Source organism: Diprion similis, chromosome 1 (genome assembly GCF_021155765.1).
Source record: "Diprion similis isolate iyDipSimi1 chromosome 1, iyDipSimi1.1, whole genome shotgun sequence".
NCBI lineage: Eukaryota > Metazoa > Arthropoda > Insecta > Hymenoptera > Diprionidae > Diprion > Diprion similis.
In genome coordinates this window covers 13,347,328-13,361,246 of record NC_060105.1, presented here as the reverse complement: position 1 = coordinate 13,361,246, position 13,919 = coordinate 13,347,328, and the positions used below count along the sequence as shown (strand labels likewise).

At 35.9% G+C, this 13,919-nt stretch overlaps 1 protein-coding gene across 5 annotated transcripts in view; it reads left to right on the top strand.

The window, feature by feature from the left end:
- LOC124412136 (C-terminal-binding protein) overlaps positions 1-13,919 on the top strand; it is a 37,246-nt gene that overhangs the window by 3,613 nt on the left and 19,714 nt on the right. The gene's annotated exons all lie outside the window — the stretch shown is intronic.

Below are 13,919 nucleotides of genomic sequence, written 5' to 3'. Positions count from 1 at the left end.
CGATAATTAACCAAAGTTTAAAAATATTTCATGTATACTGAGAAAGAGTATTTAAGTATTGCTAAAAACGATTTAACCCTTTTGACGGAGGTTTGACGTCCCCTTGAACCGATTAGATTATTCGATCTATATCACATTTTCATCAGACTCAAGTCAGTAACGTTGTTGTAATCATTTTACGTTTCGAAACAAATCGTTATTTCACTGTTACAGAAATTTCTGATATTACAACGAATTATATTAAGATAAAACTTTTTTTTCATTGTTTGGAAGCTTTACTACTTTAAAGTCACTGTAAACTTGCAAAATAGTACCCCCCCCCCCCCCCCCCATGTTGAGTTAACGTTACTAACTTCAGTCTCACACATTTTCGTACATCGTTATGTACATAAATATACTACGAGTCAAGTGTTCTTAATATCAATGCTAATCCAAATATAGAGATTCGCAATTTTTCGTTATGTAATGAACGTTACACGTATTAAATGTGATGTTGAGCTGTGGCTTAGCGGATAATATAAAATATGCATGAAAGAAACGGTACGTTGTACGGTTGATAAAAAAGTTTTCGCGGTATCCCAACACCACGTAACTTTTGATTGCATTCAAGTGTAAAGCCTCCTGCCTCGAGGAGGATATATAGCGCCAATTGTCAACTTTGAATTGTTGTCCTTTTTGTCACGTTTTGCGGCCTCTGTGATAGCTTAACTCTTCGAGATACACGTTATTGTGCTGATTGTGAATCAACTTTTATAACAAGATAGTATTTTATGGTTATCGGGAGCGTTGATTACAAATCTGAAATTAAACTTGAAAAACTCGAAACATTTCAAATTTCATCGAATACGGTCAAAAAACTATTCAGGGATTTTCGATGTCGCTGATTAGATTCGCCGTACCGAATTTTCAAAATCTGATTTTAGATTCGTAATCAGCGACCCCAAAAACCCCTGGTCAGAGTTTTTTCTTCGGATTCGATCGAATTTGAAATTTTCGTCCGTCATATTAGATCCACCATCTTGAATTATTGAAATCAGATTTCAGATTCGTAATCAGCGACCCGAAAAACCCCTGGTCAGAGTTTTTTCTTCGGATTCGATTGAATTTGAAATTTTCGTCTGCCATATTAGATCCAACATCTTGAATTATTGAAATCAGATTTCAGATTCGTAATCAGCGACCCCAAAAACCCCTGGTCAGAGTTTTTTCTTCGGATTCGAACGAATTTGAAATCTTCGTCCGCCATATTAGATCCACCATCTTGAATTATTGAAATCAGATTTCAGATTCGTAATCAGCGACCCCAAAAACCCCTGTACAGAGTTTTTCCTTCGGATTCGATCGAACTTGAAATCTTCGTCCACCATATTAGATCCGCCATCTTGAATTTTTCAAATCAGATTTCAGATTCGTAATCAGCGACCCGAAAAACCCCTGGTCAGAGTTTTTTCTTCGGATTCGATTGAATTTGAAATTTTCGTCTGCCATATTAGATCCAACATCTTGAATTATTGAAATCAGATTTCAGATTCGTAATCAGCGACCCCAAAAACCCCTGGTCAGAGTTTTTTCTTCGGATTCGAACGAATTTGAAATCTTCGTCCGCCATATTAGATCCACCATCTTGAATTATTGAAATCAGATTTCAGATTCGTAATCAGCGACCCCAAAAACCCCTGTACAGAGTTTTTCCTTCGGATTCGATCGAACTTGAAATCTTCGTCCACCATATTAGATCCGCCATCTTGAATTTTTCAAATCAGATTTCAGATTCGTAATCAACGATTTTCTTCAATCAATTTGTTTCTGACAATAATCATCTAGCATATATCAGAAATATATTGAAAACTTCTCGGAATATACAAAAAATGAATAGGAAATAGGCGGTAAGAATACTTACCACCATGACTCAAAGGGTTAATGCACGAAGTGTGCACGTATACGATATAGATATGTATGTATGGTTAAACGGTCTTCTGTAGGTAGGTCAGACAAGACTAGACTAGGTTAGGTTACGCTTGTGCGCTTCTCCTCCTTACTTCGCGTAGTTGGGGTTATACGAGGGCACATCATGGCGTCAGAAAACACATTTCTTTGAGGTTAGAACAAATAGAAATTTCCAGATTTTGAAATTTAATATCGTTATTGTTGCGTGTTTTTTTTTGTTCGTTTGTTTTTTACTTTTTTTTTTTTTTTTTTTCAGTGGCTAACAAATTTCTTGTGCAAAATTCGTGAAAGTGTTTGAATATGTTGTAGCGTTTTGGTAAAAGAAAGAAAAAAAAAAGTTTACTCCTTATCAAATCATTTCTTTGCTTTTATCGCACCAAACAAAACGTATATTTCGTACTGACGCAGATCTTTTTTTTTTTCTTTTCTTCTTCTTTGTTTCTTTAGTAGGCAATCTATAATAAACAGAGGTGAAGCTGAATTGAAAGAATAACAGTTTATTTTATTGAGAACTGTATTTTTACTAGTAAAGAATAACATCGATTCGTGTTCAAAGATAAAGTGAAAACCAAAAAATAGGTAAAACTGACGCCGCTGCGCGGGGGGGGGGGGGGGGGGGGAGATAAATTTATTTGGTAAAGCAGCAATGATTTCCCCTCCCTCTCATTTAGCGCATAGCGTATTTTATGTGACAAAAATATCTGATAAATTATTCTCAACCTCAAATTAAGATCTTATGAACCGTTAAAAATTTCATCTTGTCCATGAAAATGGTATGAAGAACCATCTTCTGGGTAAGTCGAACCATAAATAAAGGTTGAGGCGCCACGGAACGATATATAATGCGCCATATTGTACGGTTTATTTTTATGAGGGTAAAGTGTGAGTAACGTTAACGTAACGAAAAATTTCAGGGTTAAAAATCGTTATTATTGGACATTTTTGAAACGATTTTCAAGGAGTTGGTTGGTCAAAATAATTGCATATTCTGTTTGTATTGGTTTAATAAATTTCGGACATTTCTAAAGGTGCTAAGTAACGGTTTTTTCTAAACACGTATCGTTACAGTAACGTTAAAGAATTAAAAAATGGCTACTTTACACCTTCAGGAATTTCCGATATTTAATGTAAAATCAGTATAAACATAAAATATACTCGTGATATTATATTGTCAAAAGTTAACTCTTTGAGAAAAAATCATTCTAAAATTGCCTAATAATGACGATTTTTTTCCCCCCAAGTTACGTTAACGTTACTAACTTCTTAACTTCCTAACTTCAGCATCATCCTATACCGTGTGTGAAAGTGGCGATCACTTTCGTGATAAATTTTATTCTTCGCATATAACGTTGCTTGGCGCGGCTGTGGTGGGCATCGAATAGATATAACAACCGTCAGAAGTCGATTACGATCGAAAGGATTAAGGTCACGATATGACTGCCTGCTGCTCCATCCGCCATGACATGTCACCGCGGAGAGAATTGTGTATATACAGTAGCATCGTGGTAACTTTCGCTCAATATGCCCAACGAACTCAAACAGCAAAAACAAGAAGAAGAAATAATAAGAAGATGTTCGGCCTTCTCTTATTCTTGCACTTGTACTCAACACTTGTATTAATATTTACCCACGTATATAATTTAGAGAAAAAAAAACACCTAATTTATTCGAATGTAATGTGAGTCTCTTCATTCTAACTCCACGTGTACATTTATTCACAATCATAATAAACTTCAATTCCGTATTGTTTTTACATTTTTAACCAGCAATATTTTCATTCTGATTATCATACTGATCATGTCTTTCTACGGATATTTAATTACCTAAAACTTTAGATAAATTAGATTAGATGAGAGGCTGAACGATCAGATTTGAAACAACTTACGAATTGCTCAACTTCGATTAGCACAATATCGATGAATTATCATTATTTGTACATTCATTAAATGGTCTTTCGATTCGGTATTGTTTACTAATCACTACTATAGCAGAGATTGTTCTAATCAGTTTGATCTTCTTCGCTTCGCATTTACGAAGAACGGCGTTTTTTTTTTTTCTTTCGTTACTTCTCATTCAGATTGTGTATTTTTAAGTAAATATAATATTTCTTGGTTCAGAAAAAACTGTCTTCACTTGATCGTATTACAACATTTTTGCCACTGAATAAAGTTTTTTTTTTTTTTTTTTTTTTAATTTTATTGTCATCTGTAACAATGAATAAAATTTACGATTTTAATACGTCTTCTAGGTATTTGGTAGTTACTTGATATAGTAAAAAATATTTCGATTATGAAACGTAGTAGAATTATTAAATAACATCTGCAACTGATGTTTCAAGATAACTTTCTTCTCTCTACAAAAGATTTCATTATCCGTCGTTAATCAATCGATTTATTCATCATATAATTTTTCAGAAATTAATGTTGGTAAAAATGGGCTTTGTAGAAAACATCGACATTCTCATCCCCCAGACAGTATCACATTACGATGAACTAAAGGGGAACTCACGGAGGATGAAGTTGAAGCTAGCAACCAGAGTTAGTACTCAAATGTCTTAAGATTTTTGAAAATGGAAAATTTCAGTTCACTTGTATTCTCATAATTCTACAGAAGTATTCGGGATTCAAGATATTTGACGAAATTTCACGAATTGCCTGAAATTCGGTAAACCGCGTAATGAAACAAAACACACTCATATCTCGAAATCTTGGTTCCTTAAAAATCATTGTAAAATTATGTAAGAAAATAGTGATTTTTCTCTAATGTATCATTACGATAACGTTAATTACTTTAACCTCGTAAAGTTACACATTGACTTACTTGTCCGCCGTCTTCCACTCGCTATCACTCTTATTCGACTACTTTAACAATTTTATAAAAAGTGAAAACAATATTTCATGAAAATAAGATAGTATCAAGGACAAAAGATTTTTTTCAACACTCGCTTGGAAAGTTCCATTTTCGAAGCCTCCGGAGCGTGCGTAAACTGTCCCATTTCCGAACAGCGCGGTAAAATGTAATTGGCGCATGCGTAGAACATATGTGCTCGATTTTACGAACTAAGGCTTTCTTTGACGCATGCGCACTTTCAAATAACTAGATTTTACGCACCGTGTCATTAAGCGTGTGTCACCTAACACCAATTTTATGCGTTGTAAATTTTTTCGACACAGGTATAAGAAAAAATAGCGGATGTACAATTTTGACTTTTGTGATTACAGCGCTCGCTTTCGTTTCATACTGCAAACTTCATACTTGTCGGAAATCGCCTACTTTCCGAACTTGTAACACAGCACACTATATCACACTCAATGGCACTGCCAGTAATTGAATTGGTTTTAAAAGTACCTGAACAAAAATTACTATTTTTACGGCTTGTTTATAGGCAAGTATATGTATAAGGAAATTTATTAACAATATATCCGAATTCTATCGTAGAAATAATTTAACACAAAAAAATTTAACACAGAGTATAAATACGCCTGCATTATAGAAACTGAATGTAACCCATAATAATTTCTCCAAATGTTCACAATCGAACGACGACTCCCCGCTATTTAGAATTTCAAGGAGCATTGTACAAATATCGATCATTAAAATGTACACTGGTTTGCATAAATTATGTACAATTATGTGCGGATTTACCCCGTATTAAATTATTATTTACACCTATATAATCAGCTATCTACGTATACTTGCAATTCTGCTTTACAAAATTGGATAAGTCAATAATAAAGCATTGAGTACGTGTAACTAGAGGTGCACTCAACTGCTCTTGTCTTTCTCCCCTTTTAACGTCGATTCGGAACTCAACACTCCCCACGTTAGCATTATACATTATTCAGTCCCTGCACACACTGGCACATATGACCGCTGTGTCTCACTATGAGCAAAGCTGCGGCCTGCGGTCTTCATTTGTTACGCGAGAAGTCGGTCATTGGGGGGGGGGGGGGGGGGGGGGGGTAGCTTAGGACAACTCAGTACAAGGATTTGACACCTTCGTGATACGCGTCATATGTATACATGTATGTAGATAAATGAAAAGAAAAACGAAAGAAAGAACTTTATGTACGTATAATTAACGAGGTAATAAATTAAACAAACGGAACAAAGGAAAATAAAGAAAAATTATATGTTTAGGGAAGATGAAATGATTTTTGATCCGTACGTGTCAGGACTTCGGAAACTAAAAGTTCGTTTCAAACTTGTTAGGTACGCGAGCGAACGCTTGGCATGCGGCTGGAGGAAATAAAGCTACGACCTTTCACCTCCTACACTTTCGAACTGTGTATGTATATATATATATATTATGGAAAACTTTATAGAATTTTGACGTGGAATCAGTGGATCAGTGGCACGAATTATTTATTTACATGTAATTTTGTCGATGGGTTTGGAGATAGGATGACATTCAATTATGTTTAGTTTGGCAGAATGCGAAAAAGTGGGGGTTTACTATGCAACTAGAAGATCAATGTAACACAGATTTCGTTATCTTTGATAGATCAATTCAATATCCTGAATCAAATTCGTTACTATTGATAAATAGAATGATTTTTCTTTTTTTTCAATAAGTATGGTTTCATGGACGTGGATAATTTTATCTAAGATAATCAACTTACAATTAGATAAATCCACCTCAGTTTTTATTTTATAGAGGTAATATGAGTCCATTATATCATTCATATTCATACAGATAAATCTGCTTAAGGATTGGAACAGGAGACGCTGCTGTACAAAGTCAAGACTTTGACGTAATTGTTGCAAAGATGAATTTTCCAAAAAAAAATCTATTTGTGAAAGAAATTCTTCGTAAATTACTAGATTACAAACAGGATTGTCTAAAACAAACGAAGATAATTTTGTTCGTGGCGGATAAAGACAATTTTACCGAATCTTTCTTTGCATTGATAAAAAAAAAATTATCTGCAGCAACAACATATCATATTTTATTATTATCGAATCAAAAATTCTTATTTTTCACTATAAAGATGGTCGTTTTTTATAATCGTTATCTTTTCGATTATCTCGTTGAAAATAATGATAATTTTATTATCCAAACAGATAATTACTGTTTTTTAACATTCATCTTATCTGGGTGGATTTCTATAGGAATAATCTTTTATCTAGATATTTTCTTTATCTTCAAGATCTTTTCATTATCTTGTACTACGCTGACCATATCAGGAAGAACCCTTGAGAGGTAACTATGTGAACAAAGAAATTTTCCGATAGATAGGCAACTGCAGTTACATCTGGGATATACTTTCTACGTCTAAGATGCAACTTCGGTTGCCTATCAGCCGGAGAAGCGTCATTCGCATCGTTAACTCTCAACGAATCCTCTCGGTATGTAATTAAAAAGCTGACATCAAAATTCAATTTAATACGATAGTCTAGAGGAGTTGTTCACGCTAAAAACGGACCAAATTTTTTGTACATTATCCGAAAAGAATTTAAGAAATTGATCAATTTGGCCACAATAAAATTTATACCGTGTTGTTACGGTATTTAACCACATAGACTGTACCACGGAATTATGGACGGGAACATCCCATGTAAGGGTGAAGCCGAAGATGGAAGGTGGATCAACCGCCAGCCATCATTGCTCGTCAATATGGACGAAGTGTTGCCTCACGTTCTCCCCTCAAGATTCATACTGTCGCCCCCCTAACTCATGCTTTGTACTCTCTCCATAAGTCCTTGGTCTTTTTTATATTGCTATCCCAACTGTAAAAATCATTCTAAATTTTTCAGCCCCCCCTCCCCCCCAAAGTTCCTTAAAAAATGATATTTTAACAGTCATTGTGATGTTTTTGAAAATTATGTAAATTCTCTTCCCAAAACCAAAAATTATACAACCATAATTGAAGTAGGTAGTGAAAAAGGAAATTTTTTAACTGATTAAACGTTTTATTTTAAGCATTTTGATTTTTTACTTGAATTATCAGAGTCCCATATATATATCTTCCCTAATACTATATAATAAATTTCAGTCAAAATTGAGAAAAAAAATCAAAATTAAAAATCTGTCTTTTTTTAGTTAGTTTGATTTTTTATAATTCAATAACGAAATTTCGAAAAATCCAAATAACAAAAGAAATTTATACATTGCTTAAAAATTAAGAACAGTTTACTGTTTTGCTTGCCCACTTGAATTTTTGTGGAAATATTTTTGGTTTTGGTTATAGCATTTTTATGCAGTTTTTTACATAATTTTTTAATGTGTCACAATTCCTGTCAAAATATCATCATTTAAGGAGGAAAAATTTGAAAAGAAAAATTGAATCGATTTTTAGAGCCGGAATAACAGTATTAAATATCGTGGACCAAATCCACGAGGGTGAGGATCAGACCCTAGTCGAATTGACGCGGAATGCCCCATATATATAAAACATATTGCATACAGGTCCATTGCATGAATTCAACCTAAGTTTGATCTAATAAAATTTTTTGCAAAAATCCTAATTACCGAATTCTGATTACTGAAATAATAATCAATCGAAAATAAAGTTGAATGTTAAATATTTTTATAATATGAAGTATATAAATTACACTTCAAATTTTTACTTTCCCTCAAGAATTTTAACTCGATCAAGTTATAAGATGAGAGTGTCATGTGCGTCGGTTTCTCGTCGTTTTTATTTCTATTTTAGTTCCTTTACACATCAGTTTGGTTAGATGTTTAGATACAGATTTATATTGGTATAAAATTGTACATCAATAAATAAATACTATACATTTATCACAAGACAGATCAATCGCCATTAATATATCGGCGCCCCTCCGTATAATTAATGTTTTTGATATCCTTAGATAGGCAGGTACGTCTTAACTATGTCCTCCCTCACACTTGAACCTCTGTAAGGATAATAGGTTAGGTTAGGAACCATAAGGGTGGGCCTTCCTTTCCCGCCATTCACCAGCATATAAATACTACCATGTAACCCATGGCTACTGAATTTCAAACAAGGTTAGGTTAGAGTTGGATGAACGGGTTTTATTACACCGTCAAGCAACAAATACTAATTTTGCAATGTTAATACATGTATACTTTTAGGTTAAGGATGACGCTATAATCTGTCTTTACCGACCGAGTAAATTTCACATATTTCGGCTATTATTAAATCCGAAAAACGTTCTTAAAAATTTTTCCGATATCATGCGATAATAACGTGAGAAAATTTATTCCTGCAATAAGTGATAATTCAACTATATCCATATACTTCGTGCCAATATCGTTATATAAAACAAAACTTTTTTTCTTAAATTTCTATTCGGCATTGCATATAGAATCACGCTGATTGCTGTATTTTCAAACGACCAATGCGTAGATCATGATAATAGTAAAAATAACAGACATTCAACGCGGTCGGTAAAGACGAACTGTAGCGTCTTCTTAAAGCCGAAACACACGCAAATCGGTGTTCCGTTTGTCGGATCACCCACAGGCAGTAACGTTCACTCACACCAAGCCTCGAGCAATTGACGCGCCTGTAGTAAATCTATGTATGACCTGTAGGTGCTCCTGCAAACGGCACACGGCTTTTCATGTGTTTCGGCCTTCATAAGCCACCGAAGGTTGAGCCGTCGTTGCCTGGGCCGTGCCCCCCCCCCCCCCCCCCCCCCCCCCCCCCGCCCCTGCGGCTGTGTCTCTGTCCCTTGCCACGGTGCCGCAGGGAGGGTGTGGGGAAGTTGGCGAGACATCGATCGGACCGGCCATTGCTTGCCACACTCCACTAGGAGTCAAGATGCCACCCTCCACGCCCCCCCACCCCCGCCCTCCTTCCTCTTCCCTCGCTTTCTCCCAGTCATCCCGAGTGGACCGGTGGAACTAAACTCTCTGCGAAACTAACTACATCGCTGTTGCTTCGCTCGGTTCTTCCACCGATTCTCCGCAGGAGCTACCTGGCTGGTTGGCTTGGCTTGGCTTGGCTTGGCTTGGCTTGGCTGGCTTACTTGCTAAAGTGATGCGGATGGGAATGAGCTGATGCATCGGAGATCTTACAAAGTTTTATAAACGTAGGATAAAAGATAATGTAACTTTTAATGCTGAATCTATAGATTTTTCGATGTTATATAATCTCACATGTTTTAAAAATGTGGGAAGTTTTCGAAAAAATATATATACTTCGATAGGTTGACTTTCCATTTAGAGAGCTGGAGAAAATTTATACGCTTTTTAAGGAGGTGACTGCTTTTTGGTCGGTATTCGTCAGTTTGTACTCCCTTCTGGAATGCCAATGATTTTCTGACTGCCTGGCCTGGCCTGGCCTGGCTTGACTTGACTTGACTATCTGTCTGCTCTTGTGACGAGGCAACTTTAGATTGTAGTGAATGTGTTTATTCGGGTAAAGCTACGCTTTGGAGGGAGGGAAGGGGGGGGGGGGGGGCGGCTGCATACTCAAATTCAAGTGGCTAACAATGAATATCGTAATGCGAGATTTTGGATTACGTACGAATTTCTTTTAATTTAAATGATTTATAAAGTGCACCAGTCTGCAGCAACATACGAAGTATACTGTTTTTGAATGTCCTAATAAACACATTTCTTAAAATAATGCAAAGGTGTATCCCTAAATATACGAGACTTTACGCCGTGCCTGATGCAATATTAAACTAAGAAACTTTTTGCAAAATCAAAATTATACGTATTGTTTCGAAAAATTTGAGTTATTATTCTTGAGCTATTTTTATGATAAAGGATTTACAGAAGTTTATTCTTAGTATTTTGACATGCGGTTTTAGATAAATCGGAATGAATTTTTTCTTCATTTACAATCGGCAACGACATTCGGTACCTCTCGATTAAACCAAAATACAGAAAAAAATAAGACTCCAGAGCTCGAGCCAGAGCTCGTAGTGGGTGATTTTTCTCACTTACAATTAGAAAAACGTGCAGTAAAAGTTGAAAAAAAAAAAAAAAAAAAAGGAATGAAACAATTATGTCATTTCTAAGCACTAATGAATATCCGAATTTGATGCAAAAGAAGTGAACATAATTATCTTGTATACATGTATACGTACGGAAAAAGTATGCAATTTTGGTTGATCGATAAAAACAAATCTTCAAAGCATCCTCCGGAGCTAAAGGTCTCAACTTTTGTAATTTCCTGTACTTACACGCATACCCGTGTACCCCTGTACATACAACTTTTCCACACCCGGCTATAACGATTTCCGAATATGTTGTATTTTCGATCAACTCTACTGAACAAGCATGCAGTATAATGTACTTCAAAACTACATCTTTAAATTTTTCTAATTTCGTGACGTTTTAATCTCTTTTTTGTCAGTAGATTATCACTTTTGTCACTTTTTCTGCCCCTAACGACTGCCATCAGCTCTGCGACTCGTTACAGTATATGATACAAAGCGATACCTAACCATGATCGAATCTAATCAAAGGTTTGCACCTAACAAGATGAAGTCTGATCGATTCAAGGCCATGTATCCAACCTACATAACGGACCACACGGGTCGTTTTGAATCTGTCAGAATCTAAATCCGTAGGTATATCTGCAGCATTACCAGCTTAAGAGTGTTTGTCGTAAGTTGATTGCTGTTACGTAATTATATGGAAACACAAATATTAGTACTTTTTGTTGGAATTGGTTGTTTATTACAATATATGGAGAGACGTAGATTGTATTGATCACTACGTCGTATCGGGGTATTAGTATATATGTATTGTGTAACAAAGAGGTAAACTCGATCTTTTCGGGTCGATCGTATGTTTGCAATATGAGTCGTAGGTGAGCCGAAAACGAATATTGCAAATACGCGAGGTGAAAAGGTCGTTGCCTCCTTGTTGCACGCGATTCTTTACATAACACAAGAGTATGTTACGCGCGGTCTTGCGCGAAGCATGAAATTGAGGTTAGGGTCGCGTAATGTCAGATTTGCTTGGGACAGCGCATGCGCGTGGTACAGAAAAGACCGCTTTTTCCACCCCGCGCATGCGCATTCGTAAACTCGCTCTATCGTTATCAAAACTGTTATTCTGTGTACGGAAAAGACGCAAGAAAAAACTACACACATATTATGTATCCATGTACAATGTGCGCACAAAGTTTATGGACATTCAATGTGGAATTGTACATTTTCGCCGCGGCGCGTGCAAGAGATGCAGTGGATTGTTCGAGACACGGAAAATGCTCTGATGTGGCATCGGCGAGTGTCATATATACCTATATATATAATAATAATATATATGCAGTATGCTCGCGGAAGGCGTTCCCCCCTACGACCATGACTTACTTCATTCGTACTGTCACTACTCCGCCATCGACCATCGCGCGACGATGACACGACTTTCACGCATTTGTTAATTTATGTCTGTGCCCACCTTTATAGACATGCGTATTATACATATACGTAATAAGTGTGTAACCTATAATTCTCCACAGAAGACGATAAAACTGACGTATATATGACGGTTTTGAATTCGTTCCATTGTACTGGAGTTTCTCCTTTGTGTCAACTTCGAATGCATCTCGGAATTCGCGGATCTTCGATACGTCGTTAAATTTAAATGTACGCATGTCGGAAATACGATTGATCTTGTTTGTAATCCCAAGTGTGTTTCTGGACAGTTATGAGTAGGAAACCACGAAGATAAGCTTTACAACAAAGAGAATTGAATGTGGTGAAATGAGGAGAAAGAGACAGAGAATAGAGTATTATTAGCGTTCTTTCACTCCCATCTCTGACACATACGTAATATTATGTATGTCTAAATAGTTTAACACTTGATATTGTGTCCGTGGATGATGGATATATTAAACATATCATTTCATTATAAATCAGCACACTAGATTTGAAATGTATATTAAAAAACTAATAATAATGGTTGGAAAACTATTTTATGTCATATTATTCGATTTTCATACTTTCACTCTTGGAAAAAAAACAACATTTTATGTGCTTCTGAAGTTAGACAGAAATTTTTCCTTTTCTCTTAAATTCTCGTTAGTGTTTTCCTCCCCATTCATCTTTAAGTGATAATTAAAAGTGGCCAGATAATTACGTCTGTATTCTGAGTTTGCCGGGAAGGCAATTTAATATCGCTTGAAATTTTCAAAGTGGCACTTATCATTTCCGGTTAACTTACTATTAGTCCTTTCAACTTAGAGAAAACACGATTCGAAGCATTTCTCACAAACTGTGCATTATTCCGTGAGAACGTCGGCCAAGAAAGCTCCGATCGGCATGACCTCATTGAAATATATTCTAAAAAGAGGATACAGATAGAGGAAAACCAGAAACTTTCCTACAGTAACCCTGTAAGATCGTAGAAAAATACATCGAATCAAGGGGAAAATATTCCAATATTATCAAATTTTTAATCTTATCACGTTGGCGTCGGGTCCTGAACTCTAGATCGGAGTAATCCTTAAAGGGAAAAACTCCTGTAAACGTATATTTCTTCAAGATTTTTCTTTTCTACAAAGAAATTGAATAGTTTATCGATTTAACTGTAACGCTGTCATTTTGAAATATTTTATTAATAAAAAAAAATTGTCAATATACCTTAAATCGTATATTTTGACATAATTCGATAAACTATTCCATTTCTTTGTAAAGTAAAGAAAAAAAAGAAAAAAAAAAAAAATTGAAGAAATGTACATTTTAGGAGTTTCCCCCATTAAGTATCTACCATAACTCCGTAGGTACACTCAATCGCTTACAGACACCGTCCCGACAATTGACTACGAGTTTAACTCGGCTCGACATCACTCCGGTTTCTCGCACTGTATGTATACCATAACCAACGCAGGCACAAGTTGTCTTTACACGCAATGCCGGGCTGCCACCGAACGACCGTCTGTCTGTCTGTCTGTCTGTCTGTCCATCTATCCATTCGTCCGTCTATCCATGCGGACGGGCCGATTGCGCGAATGGACGAGAATGGATAGAAGAAGAACGGACGAATGCGCTACCGACTGACTAGGTATCGACACGCGTGTGCG